This window comes from Canis aureus, chromosome 36 (genome assembly GCF_053574225.1).
Source record: "Canis aureus isolate CA01 chromosome 36, VMU_Caureus_v.1.0, whole genome shotgun sequence".
In the NCBI taxonomy this organism is placed as follows: Eukaryota; Metazoa; Chordata; class Mammalia; order Carnivora; family Canidae; genus Canis; species Canis aureus.
In genome coordinates, this window is record NC_135646.1 from 28,811,214 (window position 1) to 28,817,200 (window position 5,987).

Consider the following 5,987-nt stretch of genomic DNA (forward strand, 5'->3'; position numbering starts at 1 on the left):
GCTCACCCCGGGGCCCCCCCGTTCACCTTAGGCCCCCCCCCGTTCATCTTAGGGCCCCTCCGCTCACCCCGGGGCCCCCCCGTTCACCTTAGGGCCCCTCCGCTCACCCTAGGCCCCCCCCTTCACCTTGGGGCCCCTCCGTTCACCCCGGGCCCCCCCCCGTTCACCTTAGGGCCCCTCCGCTCACCCCGGGGCCCCCCCGTTCACCTTAGGCCCCCCCCGTTCATCTTAGGGCCCCTCCGCTCACCCCGGGGCCCCCCCCTTCACCTTAGGGCCCCTCCGCTCACCCCGGGGACCCCCCGTTCACCTTAGGCCCCCCCCGTTCATCTTAGGGCCCCTCCGCTCACCCCGGGGCCCCCCCCTTCACCTTAGGGCTCCTCCGCTCACCCCGGGGCCCCCCCGCTCACCTTAGGGCCCCCCCGTTCACCCCGGGGCCCCTCCGGGGTGTGCTGTGGGTCTTCGGGGACCTGGAGGACTTGTGTCTCCCGCCATCCCGTCCACAGAGTAGTTCCCTGTGTGCCACCGGCCTCCTCCCGTCTCGCGTCACCCTTGCCCTTGCCTCACCTGGCCCTTCTGGGGTCCCGGTAGTCCCGGCGTTTCCAGGATGTGGATACTTGGCGGCAGACACTCTGCAGCCTTTTCAGCCTGGCTTCCCGCGCTTGGGAATCGGCGTTGAGGCTTCATCTGGGCCTTTTCAGGCACCATCCATTTGTTTCATCCGTCGTGTAACAGTAGTGGGAAACCTGAGACACTAAAGCCCGGGAAAAAAAATGAGTAAAGTTTTTTTAGGCCTTTACCTCTGGTAGTGAAAAAGGGCACGTGCTTTACAAACAAAGCTGGACTTGGACTCCGTACGGTGTGATCCTTAGGACACTTGATGAAGCTTTGGGGTCTTAAGTGTAATAATCTGGAAAAGAAAAGAATGCTTGCCTCTGACAATTACACGGGATCAGAGATAGAAACTGCCTGACCAGGGCCTAGAAAATAGCAGCTACTCAATACGTAGTTCCCTCACTTCTTTATTATTATTACTTTTTATTTTTAAGATTTTATGTATTTATTCATGAAAGACACAGGGAGAGAGAGAGGCAGAGACCCAGGCAGAGGGAGAAGCAGGCTCCATGCAGGGAGCCCGACGTGGGACTCGACCCCGGGTCTCCAGGATCACGCCCCGGGCGGAAGGCGGCGCTGAACCACTGAGCCACCCGGGCTGCCCCTTTTTTATTGTTAAGGAAGAGAAAAACAATGGTAGCTTGAACTGTGATCACGTGTTTCATCAATCCTATATGGTGACTGCTAATTTTTATCCCCACTTCACAGATGATGCAGCTCACCAGAGACTACGTAGCTAGAGAATGGCCAAACTGGGTTTCGAATCTAGGCGATCTTGACACCCCCTCCCCTAGGGCCCTCCGGCTTAAAGGTGATTTTTTGTTTTTTAGACTTAAATTGTAGTGGTAGATCTGAACTTTTTAGCGGTAAGATATATCTGTAGGACTTTAAGGAATCATCTAATTAACTGTTTGTGATGGTAACAGAAATGTTGCAAAGAGCTGAGAACATTTGCATGGCAGCCGCCTTCTTTTTTTTTCTTGATTCTTACTATTTTTAGGTCAACCACCACTTCCCAAACATCTGCAAAGAAGTGGCATAGATATCCTAGAACCTGAGAAGGGTTTCAGAGACAGTCGCACTAGCAGGGGAGACCAGACATTCTTAAGGAAGCAGAAGCTTCCATTTCTTGGACAAATGAGGCCTGGGAAGCCAAAGACCTTAATGGAATGTTGGAGACCGGTGTCAAATAATATCATACGTATGATTTCAACCTCAAATAAAACAAATGATGAAACATGTCAGGTAATGGCAGAACCACATCCAACCTCAGGGCTTCGGAAGACTCCAACTTCAGATCAGAGGCTCTAATCCTACCAAGATCACCTAGCAGTAATCGATGCTTCATTTAGATCTTCCCCAAAGCTACATTCTTCAACACAGGCAAAAACATTCTCACAAAAGCAATATTTAAATCGGACACACACCCCTTTTTCTTAAGGTTTAGCAAGATATTTAAAAGATTAGCAGTAGATAGGAAACCAATGAAGAATGTTGAGCACGGTTGTGGCCAAGAGTTTGGATAAAGCAGGTCAGCCACTCCTTGCATTCTCAGTCATTTGTTCCCAGAAAAGGGATTAGTTCGGGCCGCTCAGACTGATTTTACCAACGTGCATAAAGAGGAACCAGTTAGCAAACCAAGGCCCACAAAAGCAGAAGCTGAGGCTCAGCAACCCAGCCCTGCGCTAACCCCGCAGGACAGAACCAGCTAAACACCTACTTCCTTCCCATTAACTCAGCTGTTCTCAGAAAGGAAACTGCAACCCAGTGCCGTCGCAGTCACCAAAACTGAAGACAGCCGAGTGTGTGGACAGTGCAGGAACTCCGCAACCCACACCTGTTGGTTCCAGCTAACCCCGGTCACTCACAAAGGTGGTGCTTAGTAGAAAGAAAAAGGAGATGTCTAGAAAAGCTATTGCCACTCAGATCATCGCTCCTAGTATACTATTCAGCGAAAATAAACCGAGGTGGCGGGTCACTAGACCTAGCCGCTTAGGTCATGATGATTACACTGCTGGTTCCTTAACACATCCACAGGCCTCCTTCATGGTCTTCTTCCTCCTACTGTTCTTCAGGCCTTCCTCATTTTTAGAGACCAGACGTAAATCTCTGCGATAATGAGAGGCTTATGGCCAGAATCTCAGCATCAGTATCCTGTGTAAAGATGATTTAGTGCGACCCAGTATGAGTTAGAATCCTGAACATAAGAGTCTGGTCCTCTGGTTCCCTCACTGATGAAGGTTTTTCTGTCAATTTTGCCACCGCCCGCCACCCATGCTCATCACCACATCCTGGTTTCCGGGATCATCAAAATCATTTTCACTTTCGTTACACTATGCATCTGTTCAAGACTATTACAGCGTCTTGGGGCGCCTGGGTGGCTCAGTCGGTTAAGCATGTGCCTTTGGCTCAGCTCGTGATCCCAGGAGCCGGGATCAAGCGCTGCATCAGGCTCTCTGCTCAGCGAGGAGCCTGCTTCTCCCTCTCCCTCTGCCTGCTGCTCTGCCTACTTGTACTCTCTCTCCATCAAATAAATAAATTCTTTAAAAAAAAAACAGCTATTAACAGCATCAATATTATAGCTGACCAAGTTCTGTTTGAAACTAGACATCTTGGGCAACCCGGGTGGCTCAGCAGTTTAGCGCCGCCCTCAGCCCAGGGCATGACCCTGGAGACCCGGAATCCAGTCCCACGTCGGGCTCCCTGCATGGAGCCTGCTTCTCCCTCTGCCTGTGTCTCTGCCTCTCTCTCTCTCTCTCTCTCTCTCTCAATCTCTCTCTCTGTGTGTCTCTCATGAATAAATAAAATCTTAAAAAAAAATGAAAAACTAGGCATCTTGTGTAGTGAAATTAACAAAAAATTAACCAGAACTACAGTGTTCTCACATTACAGAGGTAATCTACTTTGTAACACTTGGTGAGGTCAAAAGAAATGGCCTTTTCTTAATCTTCTTAAAAAGATTTAACCTTAGGGGGCACCTGGGTGGCTCGGTTGGTTAAGCATCTGCCTTCTGCTGGAGTCAGGATCCCAAGGTCCTGGCACCGAGTCCCATGGGCTCTCTGCTTGGTGGGGAGTCTGCTTCTCCCTCTCCCTCCACCTGCCAGCCCCTTCTGCTTGTTCTCTCTGTGTGTGTGTCAAATAGATAAATAAAATCTTAAGATTAAACCGTTAAAAAAAAGATTTAATCAAAAGACTCATAAGTAATATTTAGTAATATCTACAACTTAGCCGCACAAATAATCCCTGTAATGATAAATGCTAACACTGAGCATTTGCTATGTGCCAAGCATTTTATCCTTAGAATCACGTTATACTTACTGATATATTATTTAACAATATAAGTGAATTTTCTCATTTTATAGTAAGTTCCAGAGCTGGGATTTAAAACCAAATGTTACGTGAAATAACTTTTTTTATAAAACAGGTTCTTTTGCCTTTAAAAGTACACTTCTCTGGTTATCTAAGTGGGTAATTGGATTTTTTTTTTTTGAAGGCTTTGTAGTTCACAGTGATCAGCGCAACACCAGGTTATTTAATCCCTAATGTCTAATTGTGGTGGGGGCAGTGAGGTCCGCTGGCGAGGAATAACTTTGTAGTTTCTCTTGGGAGGAAATGCATCCCAAAGTAGGTTAATTCAGCGCAACTACATTATCTTTTTAATGATAGCGTGAACAACTTTAGTTTCTGTGTTCCAGAAAGTTTCTTTCAAGTGCACCATTCATCTAACTAGCTGCCTGGATTTATTGTTTATTCAGCTGAGAAAACAAAATATTACTGGCAACTGAACTAATTCAGAATTCATTAAACAAAATTATTTCTTTATTGGCAGATTTATCTAATTGGAGTATGTGTCACACTCTTCATACTCCTCATACTTAAAGGGATATGATAGAAAAGGCTAGGGACGCCTGGGTGGCTCAGTGGTTTAGCGCCTGCCTTCGGCCCAGGGCATGACCCTGGGGTCTTGGGATCGAGTCCCATGTCAGGCTCCCTGCATGGAGCCTGCTTCTCTCTCTGCCTGTGTCTCTGCCTCTCTCTCTCTCTGTCTCTCATGAATAAATAAATAAAATCTTAAAAAAAAAAAAAAAGGATATTCTGTTAAAAAAAAAAAAAGCTACAAATCACATATACAAAGAGAGATGACCAAGTTCTGTAGATCAGAAGTGCTTTCCATACTGACTGTTTATAGACGCTTCAAAAAGAGTTACTCACACTGTTGGCTGATGTTCCTCATTGTCCTATGTTGAGCTAGAGGGAATGTTCAAGTGCCACCCCAAATTCCTGTATTGAAATCTAATCCCCAGTGTAATGTGGAATTTGGAGGTAGGGTCTTCAGATAAGAAGGTGGAGCCCTCGTGAATGGGCTGGGTGCCCTTATGAAAGAGACCCCAGCACGCTCCCTACCCCCTCTGCCGGGGGAGGACACGAAGCAAAGACGGGCATCAGTGAACTAGGAAACAGGCCCTTCCCAGACACCAAATCTGCCAATGCCTCACTCTTTGACTTCCCAGTCTCCAAAGCTACGAGAAATCAATTTCTGTTGTTTATAAGTCACCCAGTCAATGCTATTCTGTTAAAACAGACCAAATAGGCTAAGACATGTGTAAAAAAATAAATAAGTACATTCATGAGCATTTAAAAATTTTTTTTTATTTATTTATGATAGGCATGCAGTGAGAGAGAGAGGCAGAGACACAGGCAGAGGGAGAAGCAGGCTCCATGCACCGGGAGCCCGACGCGGGATTCGATCCCGGGTCTCCAGGATCGCGCCCTGGGCCAAAGGCAAGCACCAAACCGCTGCGCCACCCAGGGATCCCTCATGAGCATTTTAAAATCCTAGTCTCCTGTTCTCAGAAGCCCTACCAGAAGCCGTAACAGGCTCCCCTAACTACCATCATGCCTGACACACACTGCTGGAGGGCTTGATGACTCTTTATGGAAGATGTATTTATTCTCTTGGCTTCTCTATGATAAAAATAAATTATCTTTTCTTATTTCAAAGCACTCTACAGCTTACTTTCTCTGCCTTCTCACACATGCAAGCATACACATATACCAATGAATCACCTGGAAGAAACAGCCACTGCTTCCATACAAACCCCTAGTCAAGAGCATTTTCCAAGTGGACATGGAGCATCTGCATTGGAAGAGCGCTTACAGGTAGTGTCCTCTAACCCCTTCTCTTTGTATGTAAAGACATACATGGTCCCAGAAATGTGGACAAGAGGACCGCGACAGCCGCTCATGAATTAACAGCTCTCAGTAATAATCATTAGAGGCTACTGATATGATGGCAAGGGGACAACAGTCAAAACCAATTAAATCAGAGTCTCTAAAGGTGGCACTCAGGCATCAGCATATGCTAAAATCCCTCA

General features: G+C 47.2%; 1 long non-coding RNA gene across 1 annotated transcript; it reads left to right on the top strand.

The window, feature by feature from the left end:
• The first annotated feature begins 392 nt into the window (after nucleotides 1-392).
• On the top strand, nucleotides 393-5,575 carry LOC144305739 (uncharacterized). Its single transcript, XR_013372814.1, has 3 exons — nucleotides 393-774; nucleotides 1,321-1,423; nucleotides 5,279-5,575. It is a non-coding gene; the product is annotated as an uncharacterized LOC144305739 (long non-coding RNA).
• The last annotated feature ends 412 nt before the right edge of the window (nucleotides 5,576-5,987 follow it).